General features: G+C 41.0%; 1 protein-coding gene across 15 annotated transcripts in view; it reads left to right on the top strand.

Annotated features, from left to right (window-relative positions):
- The window catches only part of MACROD2 (mono-ADP ribosylhydrolase 2), a 984,824-nt gene that overhangs the window by 651,144 nt on the left and 319,323 nt on the right, over positions 1 to 14,357 (top strand). The window lies entirely within an intron of this gene.

Here is a 14,357-nt window from a genome sequence, read left to right as displayed (position 1 = left end):
CCGTCACTAATAGTGAACTGCTTTTTGATTTGACATTGTGGAAGAGGTGGGCATGATGTTTGAAGAGAGGAAAAGACAAGCTGTTTGATACTTAGAATGTGGAAAAATGTGAGATCATGTGCAAATTACATGGGGACAGCAGTATATTTTAATATAAAAATAACACAGGCTGATTTTTCTTCCACTTAGGTTCAGCAAATAAGTTGGATGACTTGTCCCATTGAAAGGTTTTAAAGATACATGCTATGCAGCAATAAGAAAAAAGCCCAGAGAGTCACATGTAGCACCATAGTGTGACATAGCTGCTCCTGCTGTGGGAAAATAGCATACAGTAATTTCTGGATAAAGTGATTTGGGTTTTGACTCATCTGCTACTGCAGATGCAGGAGGAAGAAAAATGACAGGAATATTTAGAGGGGTGTGTTCTTTTTCAAGGACCTCTTGTTTAAAATGGGTTGATTGATGACTGCAAATCTGAATTTAGGCTTCAGAAGGTACAATCAAAATTGCCTTGGGTGCTGTGTCTTTTTCTACTTGAGCTGTTCTTGTATTATTGCAGAAATTGGCAGATGCTTGTATTATATGCAGAAATGGCAAATACCATTTCCACAGAAGTCACTGAACATAAATATGATTTCAGATAAAGCTCCATCTTGGTCCTCAGTTTTGTTCCACCTCTTGAAGTTCCAGAGGACCTCTGCATCTTAGTTCTTGATCTTGAATATAGACACGTTTTTGTTATTAGTTTACAAAACTAGCTGTTGTGCTGAAAATATATAGAAGCCCCTATTACAAGACGGATGTGGAGGTGCTGGAACGTGTCCAGAGAAGGGCCACAAGGATGATCAGTGCGCTGGAGCACCTCTTCTATGGGGACAGACTGAAGGAGTTGGGGCTGTTCAGTCTGCAGAAGAGAAGGCTCCCAGGTGACTTAATTGTGGCCTTCCAGTGTCTGAAGGGGGCCTACAGGAAGGCTGGGGAAGGACTTCTCAGGATCTCAGGTAGTGATAGGACTAGGGGGAATGGAATGAAGCTGGAGGTGGGGAGATTCAGGCTAGATGTGAGGAGGAGGTTCTTTACCATGAGAGTGGTGAAACCCTGGAATGGGTTGTCCAGGGAGGTGGTCAAGGCTCCGTCCCTGGAGGTGTTTAAGAGCAGGCTGGATGAGGCTCTGTCCAGCCTGATCTAGTGTGGGGTGTCCCTGCCCATGGCAGGGGGGTTGGAACTAGATGATCCTTGTGGTCCCTTCCAACCCTGAATGAAACTATGAAACTAGGAAATTACAAGTAAGTGAAATGTACAAACAGCAATAGCTTGGTGTATTTTAGAACTGGCCTAGTTAATACAAAAGTTCTTAGCAGGTGAGCAATGTGGTTTCTTAAATCAGTAAAGAAAGTTGGAAAGGGTGTCTGGTAGGAATCTTGAGGGGGTTTTTCCTGACGTAATAGATGCTTTTTTTGACATTAGCATAGGGTTTAACTTCAAAGCTGTGGCATTACCGAAACATTGTATAGCATGGCAAGTGCTTTTTTAGTAATTGTTTGCTGTTTTCACCTTTGGAAATTAACTAAGATACATTTCTTCTAAAAGACAGTTCTTCTGCGTCTGCTTTTCTTTGTTTGTTTTGGGAAATCAGTATCTGCTTGTACTGTCTACATTGTAATAAATACTTTTTTAATTCTTCAATGAGAAAAGTACTCTGCTACTTTAGTGACTTTCAGATACACTGCCTGAAAGTAGTAATTAAACAGGAAACCCTGCATCAGGCTTTGGGTGTCACCATTTTCAAGAACATTTGATAGCAGTTGCAGTACTAATGTTATGCTGTGTGATGTGTTTGAGGTGTAAATTACACCCAAACCCCACAAAGCTTTGCTTTCATCTTTCTGCTTTTGTTTTCCCATCTATACATGCACAAGTCACCATCTAGATAAGCAAATGAATCAGCTTCATTCCTGGAGGCCAAGATGATTAGCATTGCTTTATGGAATTGTGCAGTTAGCAGTGGCCTATCTCAATAAAATATTATTGAAGGAACATGCAGGCTTGATTTCTTACCTTGGATCCGTATGAACAAATGCTGTCCCTTAAGAAATCCTTGGCTGAGAATTGAGTTTCACCTCCGAATGGAAGCAGACAAATTTGCAGCTGAGTGTATCCAGTTTAAGAATCTGGATTGTGTTCTTGTAGCTGCATAGATTGCTTGCCTTTTCTATTATTGTTAAAAGAGAGTAGTCACACTTCTCTGGAGAGCAATCCTTTCCTGTTTGCATCATTGCAGAGCATTCCATTTCTCCCATAAAATGGAAATTGAGAAGAAACAAGCAAGCAAGCCTGTTTCTGAGATTTTGTCAAAGGGCAGATTGCTTTTCATGAGAAGGGTGTTGAATAGAGGAAAGGTCTGGTTTTTCTCCCCAAACACTTTCCTGATGTTCCATCCCTGCCTAAAGTACCATGGATGTTCCAGCTTGAATGAGTTAAAGCCCCAAGAAGGTAGTTTTCCATTAAGGCACTGTGCCAGGAGTCAAAACTTTGTTTTTATTTTTTATGTTATGTTTTTTAGCATTCTTCTATTTAAAGAGCTCTGGCAACAGATTTGCTCATGGGGGATCTTTGGTTTAGAGGTCTGATAGCTTCCACTGAGGGATTAAATCTTTGAAAAATTAAGTAGAAAGCAACCTATGCTGACTGTTTGTAAGGAATGCAAAACAAGTAGGGTCTTGTAGCAGGGAGACCTTGTAGCAGCATTCCAGTACCTGAAGGGGGCCTACAAGACAGCTGGGAAGGGACCATACAAGGGCTTGTAGTGATAGAATGAGAGAGAATGGATTGAAGCTGGATGGTGGTAGACTTAGACTGGATATTAGAAAGAAAATTTTTACAGTATGGATGGTGAGACAGTGCAACAGGTTACCAAGGGAGGTTGTGGAGGCCCCTCCCTGGAGATGTTCAAGGCCAGAATGAATGAGGCCTTGAGCAAGATGGTCAAGTGGAAGGTGTCCCTGCCATGGGTGAAGGGTTGGAACTAGATGATCTTTAAGGTCCCTTCTCACCTAAACCATTCTATGAAATTCTATGAATCTGCTCACAAGAAGAGAAAGAAAAAAGGATGAGGTGTTGTCTTTTCCAAAGAGATCCCTTTCACCTCTGGAATAGAATAGAATTAGCCAGGTTGGAAAAGACCTTTGAGATCACAGAGTCCAACCTATCATCCAACACTATCTAATCAACTAAACCATGGCATCAAGTGCCTCATCCAGTCTCTTCCTCCAGTGATGGTGACTCCACCACCACCCTGGGCAGCCCATTCCAACGGTCTAATGTGCTTACAAACTGAGAATCGGTCTATGAAAGCAAAGATGGTGAAGACTTATTTCCCTGTGGATTCCTGGGTTCCTCTCTTTTGTGGCAATAAATGCTTTCCTTTAAATCAAGAGCACGAAGTTCCATACACAGAACTGTTATAGGAGGAGCACGGAGGATTTGGATCACTCCTGTGTCATTAGAGAGAGAGTAGTGTGTCAAGTGACAGAACCTCAGTAGTTGTTCAATAATGTTCAAATGAGAGAGAGTGCAGCATTAGAGTTACCACAGCTTTTCTATAGGGCAGCTACAGTTTTAGAGGTTTTCTTATGTTTTGGCTCTTTCCCATTTTTCAAAACAATTTTACTGTCTGTTTTTTAAAAGCTATTAAAAAGTGCTAAAAATGCATTTACGGCCAGATTGGTACTTTAGAGAGGGTTAAAAGTGTACTTTTAGGCTACCGTGTGTCAGCTTTTCACCTTATACACGGTGAATCCCCGTTTACACATCTGCTTTTCCCATAATTACCATCCTGTTATGTCTGAGGTGCTGCAAGAAGCAGGTAGGGGGAAAAAAAAGACAGTGACTTTCTTGAGTAGAATTCATAGAAGAGCATCTCATTATCATGTGTTTAAGGAGCTACCCACAAATTCTGGTGTGTGCAGCCTGCAAAGTGAACAAGGATGTCTGATACACTGCTACAAACCTTACAAGCTGCAAAATTTAAACAAGGCTCTGCAGATGGATGTGGGAAGACCAGAATTTTCATGTTTGTCATAATACTTTACTGAGAGATAATTATGAGGTGGGCTACATGTGGAAGAAGTTTCACAGTATTTCACAGTATCGCTAAGGTTGGAAGAGACCTTGAGGATCATCGAGTTCAACCTGTCACCACAGACCTCATGACTAGACCATGGCACCAAGTGCCATGTCCAGTCCCCTCTTGAACACCTCCAGGGATGGTGACTCCATCACCTCCTCGGGCAGCATATTCCAATGACTCTCTCGGTGAAGAACTTTCTCCTCACTTCAAGCCTAAACTTCCCCTGGCGCAGCTTGAGACTGTGTCCCCTTGTTCTGGTGCTGGTTGCCTGGGAGAAGAGGCCAACCCCTTCCTGGCTACAACCACCTTTCAGGTAGTTGTAGAGGGCAATGAGGTCACCCCTGAGCCTCCTCTTCTCCAGGCTAAACAATCCCAGCTCCCTCAGCCTCTCCTCATAGGGCTTGTGCTCAAGGCCTCTCCCCAGCCTTGTTGCCCTTCTCTGGACATGCTCAAGTTGAAGATGTTATGGTCTATGTACACCTATTTGTTACCTTCTTGTTGTGACAATAATGCAGGGTTGGTCTTCTGTTCCTAGATACTTATGTTGGCAACAAAAGCTGCTCTCTGGCAACATAAGCAATTATTTAAATGTTATTTTAAACTTAAGGCCGGGGAGATGTGGGGAGTGAGGAAGAGGAAAGAGGAAGGAAAGATAAAACTCTTAAGAGAAATTGGTATTTCTTTTTGTCTCTATATGTTTTTCCTTACTTTTACTTTCACTAAAATGATACTGTCTATTCTTTCTGAAACAGAAGGAAATGGCAGCCTTTAGGTCTTGCTATTTGTATTTCTTTTAAAAATAGGGAAGAAAAAGACCAAAACCTATGAAAGTGCCGACTGTCTGTGGTAATTTACGCAGTGGAAATGCACAAGTTGATTTTAGACACTTTATTGCATTGGAGTAAGGCTACTTATGCTTTCTGGTAGCTTTTGGTTTGGTCGTGACAAAGCATTGCAGGGTTAAATTTATTATGTGCTGCCAATGGAGAGTCTGAAAAGCAAGCTCAGAAAGCAAAGCAAGAAAAATCCCTGAAATAGTAAAGTATGCAGTGTATATAGGGAATGTATAATACGTGCACAAGGCAGGATGCAGGGAGGTATCACAGATCCTCTGCTCAGCTTTGTCTTTATCTGAGAAGAGAGATCCCTTGTCTAGTGCCAGCTTGTGCTTGACCCCCAGAGCCGCCTCCTCAGTACGCTAAGAACGATTCATTCTGCCACTCCACAGAGGGCTGGGAGAGTATCCATCAGCTCTTCTCCCTGTGAGGTGATCCAAGATAGATTATAACAAGGGATTAACTGACAGGTGCACTACTGAGGGATTATAAAAGCCCTCTGAAAATCTGAGTCAGAAGACTAAACCCAATGTTTTCAAAGGCAGAATAAATTCCTGATACAGGGCTAAAGGTTGAGGAAATCTATTTCCATCTTTTCCATCTTCTCATTTTCTGTTGACATTTCATCCCTAACATAAGTATTTCTTTAATGAGCAATTCTAATAAGGGTTGCCCTGCCATCTTTCCAAGGAAGGAGTCAGCAGCAAATTTTCCAGAGCCTTTAGGCATGAATGTCTAAAAAGTGTTTATCTCCAGTCCGGTGCTTTGTGTCCCTGTAACCATCACAATAGGCTGAGGCTGTACATGATCATCAGCCTCTGAATATTGTGATGTCAATTTTGTGGTGACCAGGGAAAATGGATACTATTATATAAATTCTCTGTGATGCAGAAAAAAAAATAATTCCATAGGTCACATAAGGAATGTTCCCTTTAGTGAGGTCTCTTAACTAAGTCAATTTGTAAGGGAGGTCCTCAATTCAGCAGCTCCTCATCCCTCTACTCAGACTGTATCCACTTTTTTGACACTACTGTATGGTTTTAAGAGCCTTTGTTGTTTGGGGTTTTTTTTGGTAACTCACTGGGAAGTTAATTGCAGTTTGGTGTTTACTCCCCAATTTGCGTAATGTGATATTTTAGAGAAAAGGAAGATACATGCTAACTCAATTTTTAATGCTTCTTTGGGGACTGATCACCAGTTAACTGAGATTTTTTTAAAGTAAATTAATAATAGGAACAGCTATGGAATTACTGTTATTATATTCAAGTAATTCTAGAAGTCTAATTACTATTTGTATGAAAATTTGTTGCATGCATTATTTAACAGTGTTCTTGTCATGGACACTACACTGTCTGAAATACTAATTGGTCTTTTCCCATAATTTAAATAGTAAAAAAACTGATCACTGGAAAGTGTATATCAGTGAGCTCTCAGCAGTCTAAAATTAGCATTCATATGATATATTTAGCGAGGCAAAGCTCAAACTTGATTCTAGAGAAGAGACTTAAGCTCGTGGAAATGGGTATTTTATGGATATTGTAGTTAGACTATCTAGAATTTTATCTGCTCTTAAGTTCTTGCTGACTGGTCTAACTGACAGCATTTCCCCTGAACTGCAGACAAGTCCTATCTTCATTAAAAATATGTTTACTGACTGTCCTTAAAGATCTTCCTTCAAACGCTTAGGATGTTAAATACTGATTACTCAGTTGCCTCATGGCCTTGCTTATTGTCTTTTCCCTTTTCTTTTTAGGAAGAGATTGAGAGTCTATTTAGTTACTTTTTTCTTCTAAAATGGACAGAACTGTAGGTGTTATAAAGTCTGGACAGACTTGTTCCTTTATTCATCTCACTGCTTTGAGTTTATATTTGTACGCATTAATTGTCTCCTTCAGTCTTGCAACTTCTTACCTTACTGTCTTGGTTCTACTCAGCAAGAAACTACTTTTTTAGTGTTCTTTTACTCAGAGAGACTTATACTCAGAGTGACTTACATCTTGAAGCTTCTAGCGTGGCTCATGTTGGTTTTGTAGCAAGCTATCTAGATATCTGCAGACTGTTGAAGAAAAGCCAATAACATCTCCAAAGGCATCAAAACCACATTGCAGCTTTTCCCCTTTTTCTTTTCTCTTCAAATTTTCTTTTCCCAAGCAAACTCTTTTGCAAAGTGTAAGTGAGTTGGAAAAGATGTCTGGTATTTGGAAAACATATTGCTGGTATTACACATAGGGCTTCAGTTGGTCAGATAAAATGTTTGTTTGGGTATTTCAGGTTTTCCTTTCAAATAACTATCTCAATTGCCATGATGAAAACTGTATTGCTGTGTGTTAACAGTATCACTTCACTCCCTTGTCTGAATTTTCCTGGCTGATGTCAACAAGATAGTCTTATGTTTGCTCTATGGTTTTACAGTCAGGGAAAACTAAAGGTCTTTGAAGGTCATTTGTTATGAAATTAAGTAAGAAAAACAAGGTATACAGGCTTTGTCTTGGGGACGTCAAATTAACACGATACATGAAGTCTTAAATACTTCTTAGTTAAAGGCCTAATTACCACTGTCCATTTTTTATCCTTTGATGTAATCTTGTATCTTCTCCCAGAAAAGAGCATGTCTCTCAAACTGAACTTGGAGCCCAATCCATTAGTGAATTCCACTCTTTGCACATATTTTAATGAATGCAGAACATACCACAGCATCATGGAAGAAACCAGCAGCAGAAACATGTCCAAGTTCAAAACTGGGTAATTTAAATGCCAATGGCATCCTGGCCTGCATTAAGAACAGTGTGGCCAGCAGGAGCAGGGAGGTCATTCTGCCCCTGTACACTGCACTGGTTAGGCCACACCTCGAGTCCTGTGTCCAGTTCTGGGCCCCTCAGTTTAGGAAGGATGTTGACTTGCTGGAACGAGTCCAGAGAAGGGCAACGAAGTTAGTGAGGGGCTCGGAACACAAGCCCTATGAGGAGAGACTGAGGGAGCTGGGGCTGCTTAGCCTGGAGAGGAGGAGACTCAGGGGTGACCTTCTTGCTCTCTACAACTACCTGAAGGGGGGTTGTAAACAGGCAGAGGTTGGTCTCTTCTCCCAGGCAGCCAGCACCAGAACAAGAGGACACAGTCTCAGGCTGCACCAAGGGAAGTTCAGGCTGGAGGTCAGGAGGAAGTTTTACACAGAGAAGTGATTGCCCATTGGAATGGACTGCCCGGGGAGGTGGTGGAGTCGCCGTCACTGGAGGTGTTCAGGAGGAGACTTGACAGGGTGCTTGGTTACATGGGTTAGTTGATTAGGTGGTGTTGGGTGATAGGTTGGACGCGATGATCTTGAAGGTCTCTTCCAACCTGGTCTATTCTGTTCTATTCTATTCACTTTATTTAGCTTTATATAAAGGATTTAACTGGCTCAAGATAACTTAAAATGGCTATTCCTCAAAGAGTTAAGGGTTAAGGCTACTAGCAGCTAGTCTAATCTTTTGGATACCTATTCAGGTAATCAACTGGTTAGATGTGTATATTTGGTATTCATGACTACTTCATCTACACTTGCATTTCATCTTAAGAAGTCAGAATTCAGAAGCAAAGGTAAAGGTATACTCTCTTAGGATTCTCTGAGACCCCAAGTAATCTCATCTGAGTTTTTGAAATTGTTCCTGCTTTGAGCAGAACGTTGGACCAGGTGATGTCCAGAGGTGCTGTAGTGCCACCTTCCAACCTGGGTATTTCTGGGATTCCCAGCTTCTTACTTGTTTTCTTCCTTGACCAGTGATATTCCTGTCAGGGAATCATGCCATTGCCTCAGATTCCTTGGTGATTTTTTCTCAGGTGCAGTAGCAAAGCAAGTTTTCTTTGCAAAACGAGAACATTGTGTTGTCGGGGGTGTCTCTTAACTGTATTCATGATTAAATGTAGTGTGACAACTTGGGAATTATAAGACCATCTTTTCCATGCCTTTCCAATTGTACAGAAAATGTTGTATATGAAATATGCTACCTCTGAATTTTAAACACATTGTAAAAAGACAGACAGCTAGTTTAACAGTTTCAGTCAAATTTCATGATGCAACTTATCTTCCTTGAAAGGAGGAACTTAATATGAAATTAATCTAGTTAAAGAAGAATAGGTATCATCTTGACAGCTGTAAAATTACTCTGGGTTTGATAACTGGCACTGAAGATGATGAGTACTGTGGTATAACTACTCTTGTATGTGATCTTAAGTTATAAAACATACGTTCTTTAGCTAGTATAAAACATACATTCTTTAGCTAGAAGAAGATCTAAAAAGGGCTTTGGGCAAGATCATCACCCACAATAATTTTAATACTGCACAATTGTTTTATCTGAAGTTTATTAATGAAAACTGTTAAGTGTTGAGATTGAATCCCCCTCACAGGTTAGAACTTAATTTATAAGAAAAGACCAACAGAATAGCCCTGCTTTTGAGGCTTATCGAAGTACCTCAAAGACAATTTAAAGGTGTCTCTACCTCTTCATTAGACCTCACTGCATTGCCCTTTTTTCTGCATCTTTGGTAGATAGGAATGCTGCCATATATCACTGGAAGGGGCAGCTACCACTGAGGCAGAAGAACAGCAAAGGCAGATGACTCAGTGTAATGAATGACTAATCCTGTTTCTAAGCCAGGGTCATGAGATGTGTTCTGCAGTTCTGCACGCCACAGGTCTTGGTGGTGGCTGTGTTAATGGATGGTCACCTTGGCCCTGGGGGAGAGTTGTGCCATTTTTGTCTTCAGAACGCATTTGAAGCTATTGTGTCCCACTGACTGTTTGGAACATGTTCACCTTTCTTCTGTCTGAAAATGTGATACCCAAGACAATAGTGTAGAAACCAGTGCAATTACAGCAATGGAAGGAAGCATTTGTTACAGCGGTGTGAATTTTCTCAAATGAAAAGGGCTTACTCCCTCCCCTCCTCCCTTTATTTAAACTGAATTTCTAAGGTAATAGAAAGTTAGATTTGCTCACATATTACTAATTTATGCAGCTTGAGTACTTTCCTGGTGGTTGCATTGGTGCAGAAAACAAAGCATGCGCTGCCAGGACTGAGGTATTATTTATCAAATTCCCTAGTAATAATAATTAATTAAAAATCAGATTGCTGTGGAATTGTTTCCTATTTAGTTAGTCTATTATTATCCGCTCGTTCCATTTAAGCTAGTTGTCTGTATCAGTGAAATATTAAACAGCTAAGTGAGACCACATAAGGTTTACTGCCGAGGAAACACTGCCAGATCTGAAATTGCCTTTCTGCGAGCACTCTTCAGGAGAAAGTTTGAATGATTTTAAGGGCTTCTGTACAGAGCAGAATCGTTGCTGGGTTTGTTTACTTGGCAGTAGTGGTATACATACTAAATTCCCTTTCAGGCTTGCTTAGGGTATTCAGAAACAAACGTGCAGAAGAGTTAAGAGTGTGAAGTCAGAAGTTCGGTACGTATTAACACAGCGATCACAAAAAGAAATGTGGATGGCCTTCTTGTGTACTTGCCAGGCAGGCAGGATAGAAGTCAAGCATTTACTGAAGAGCTCATTGGAGCAGAAGGGAAGTCACGTTCTGCTTTGAAATACACTTTAGGTCGGGTTTCTGCTCAATAGAGCTGAATCCAGTTTATTTCTGAGCTGTCCCTACTGCAGAATGGCACCAGTTCAAGGAGTATTCTGTGAGAAGACTAACTGTAATTGGCAATCCATTTTTCCATTTCCATGCTATAGCCAGCCTTGACAAATTAATCACAATCAAATAGAGGCTGTGGGAAGGGGGCTACCTATGTATCACAGAAGAAAAATGAGGCCTCCTGCCGGCGTGACAGACTTAATCTTTCAATTCACCCAGTTAGATTGAACGAGGGGACTGGTTGGTGTGCCTGTCACCAGCACTGCCCATAAACAAACTGTTCACTCTTGCTGAGAGGCTTTGGCAGGTGTGATCAAGGTTGCTGAGTGCCACCAGGCACCTCACTGATCGCTGCTGTGCAACAAAGATCACCCGGGTTAGTCCTGAAGAGTCACCATGCAGTTCTTACAAGATCCCTGGAGAGAGCACAACATAAATTACCTTGTGAGGAGTGACTTCGTGTCTGATCCCACGGGAACAGAAGATTGCTTCTTGGTTTAGGTGGACACATTATGGTTACTGCACACAAAGCCTGGGACAGCAACAATTACTGCTAGCAGAAAAGACCTGAGATCTTTTGGTGGATGTTTCAGTTGGCTTTCTTCTTACATGCCTGTTGGAATGGCACAGCACGTGTGGCACAGCACATTATAGCTTAAATATGAAACCTTCTTTTAACTGACCTACTCATAACAACATTTTTCCTAATATCTACTGCAATGATTTTAGATTATAATCTAGTAACTGACATGGAAACAGAGCTAAACTCACACTGATGCAAGCCAATATACCCTGGTTTCAGAGAAGCTGTATTGGTTTGCACTAGTTGTGAAATATTCCTTTGCATTTAGAGGAATACACATAGCTTTTTATAACTGACACTGTTTACTTTGACTCTGCCTTTGTTGGCTGCAGCAGAGGAGAAATGTGGCCCAATGCATCATACCTTTCTTCTAATGCTCATTTTGGGCAGCAAGGCCTTTGTTATCTTACTTTTTCTTCAAAGAGTAACCAGTCCCTTGGAAAGAACATTACTTTGAAGTCTGATTTGTAAACAATTTGTGAGTCTCTTTTTATTCCTTTCAATATATTACTTATATGTGAGAGAGTGGAGTGTTTGCTTTTCTATATGTTAGTAGATGATAAACTGTATCTGTCACTTTCCAATTTAATTTTGGACAGTGCAGCATATCACTTTCTCTTTTCCCCCATTCCCTTCTCTCTGTGATGTTTGAAAGAACCCTTTAACAGAAAAATAACATATAATACTATTTATAGGCTAATAATTTGCTGTATGTGATGCTGTGGCAGTGGAAGACTTTCTGTCCTCTTCTGTTTTCATTTTTTCTCTGGAGTAAGAACATTAAACTTTCACTTTTAAGGAGCTGGAAGTATCCCTTATGGGAAACATCATCTTTCATCACATAAAAAAATTCTAGTTTGCTTAGTCAAATGGAGTGGCACTTGCAGATCTTTTGTTGAGGAAGGTAATGTTTGATGTGATCCATGTTATGCTGATCCTTAATGGGAAGGGCCTGAGCTAAATAGGAGTGAGTATAAATGTCAGCACATTGTTCCAGCTGGGAGCCAGGCACCATGTTTTCTGTATCCATTTTCCCTTTTTTCAGTTCTTGTGATCCAAAACTTATTTCAGCACTGGATAAGATGGCAATGTGAATTCTTCAAAATTCTGATGAGAAAAATACAGAGCAGGAAGACCTCAATCTTAAGACAGATAATTGCATCCTTAGGATAAGAATATATCAGCTGTTTTGGTGGTGACCGGTGTGTGTTGTGTGTAGTTTAAGCTTTATGTGCCAGTTCATTGTCCAGTGTTGGAACAAATGAGTATCAGTTGTATGCAGAATGCCTATCAGCCTAAATTGCCCGGTGTAGGCTGTGAGCTGTAAACAGTGCAATCATGTAGCTTTTCAACTGATGCAGTTTTATGGCTTCTGAACATTAATCATTTTCTTATGCCTTTAATTACTGTAAGGTAGTTATACTTGTGTGCATAATAGGTGCTAAACGTTATGCCACTAATAGGTTTTTAACCATTCTTTTGTTGTAGCTAGTAAACACAATGTAGCAGGCCATTATGAGTCCAGAACATTTTATTTAGCCAAGTGCCATTAGGGACATTGCTGCTGTAAGTTCAGTGACATTTTGAGCTGTATTTGCTAGCTGGTTGCAGTCTTGTAGAATTTTTTTTCTGGCTTTAGGAATGAGGAAAGAATGATCCAGTTGCTAAACAGGCATAATGATTTTGAAGGTCTTTTCCATCCTGGTTAATTCTATTCTGTTCTATATAGGAGAAAGCAGTTGCCGCTACTTACATGCAGACCATACTGAGCAGTGCTCTAGGAATCTTCTGTTTTGCTGTCAACTTGTTAAGTTCTGGTTTTCAGTAATGTACTGGTTTTCAGTAAAGTAATAGTTTAGTAGGCTCTTTATAAAGGTAGATGTGAGATTCAAAGCTGCCTTCTAATCAAAGCTGTCAGCCATGATGTGGGTAATAAGGGTGCATATTGGCGGCACTTCCTTGTCATTTCTGATGAGGATTTCAGGCTGTTGAACCTCATACCTGTCTTGCTCTTGAGTGGCCTGATTAATGAGTTGTCACCATTTTACTGAACATAGGTAATCAGAAACAGTGATTGTATTTGCCATGAGTGGCAACCAAAAAGTAGAGAATGTACAAGAACCTCTACCTGTTTAATTTCATACTTTCATTCAGGGTTGGAAGGGACCACAAGGATCATCTAGTTCCAAACCCCCTGCCATGGGCAGGGACACCCCACACTACATCAGGCTGGACAAAGCCTCATCCAGCCTGCTCTTAAACACCCCCAGGGACGGGGCCTCAACCACCTTCCTGGACAACCCATTCCAGGGTCTCACCACTCTCATGGTGAAGAACCTCCTCCTCACATCTAGCCTGAATCTCCCCACCTCCAGCTTCATTCCATTCCCCCTAGTCCTGTCACTACCTGAGAAGTCCTTCCCCAGCCTTCCTGTAGGCCCCCTTCAGATACTGGAAGGCCACAATTAGGTCACCTGGGAGCCTTCTCTTCTGCAGACTGAACAGCCCCAACTCCTTCAGTCTGTCCTCATAGGAGAGGTGCTCCAGCCCTCTGATCATCCTTGTGGCCCTTCTCTGGACACGCTCCAGCACCTCCACATCCCTCTTGTAATAGGGGCTCCAGAACTGGACACAGTACTCCAAGTGGGGTCTCACCAGGGCTGAGTAGAGGGGGAGGATCACCTCCCTCGACCTGCTAGCCACACTTCTCCTGTGGAGAAGTCTCTTGTGGAGACACAAGAGTTTATCAACTCCCTATATGTATTTGCATTTGCTGTTTTCCCAATTTGCACACAAGTGATGTATTTAAACTATACTAATACTGAATTTCTTAAATAATGCCAGCATATTCGAAATTGTTTCACCAAGGCCAGCCACTGATGTTCTAGTTGTGGGAATTTCATGCATTTGATGGTAATGAATTAACTTCTGAATCTTTTCTTAGCTTATTTCGTGATTTTTAAGACTTCTTTTCCTAGTGCTTGACCTTCTTCCGAGTTTCCCATGTTGATTACATGGCATTTATGCTGACCTTAACTAAGCTGAACGCTTTGTGAAAAGGAATAGTTAGAAATGTTTCTCTGTCAGCACTTATGCCAACAGAATGTAGACTTGTAGTTCATAAACATATATTCCATTTAAATTACATGTGATTTCAAGGAATTGTCTACTTCTAAAAAAAATTA

This window comes from Melanerpes formicivorus, unplaced genomic scaffold (genome assembly GCF_026170545.1).
Source record: "Melanerpes formicivorus ecotype bairdi unplaced genomic scaffold, bMelFor1.0.p_v2 SCAF_25, whole genome shotgun sequence".
Lineage (NCBI taxonomy): Eukaryota > Metazoa > Chordata > Aves > Piciformes > Picidae > Melanerpes > Melanerpes formicivorus.
This window is presented reverse-complemented; position numbering and strand designations above follow the sequence as displayed.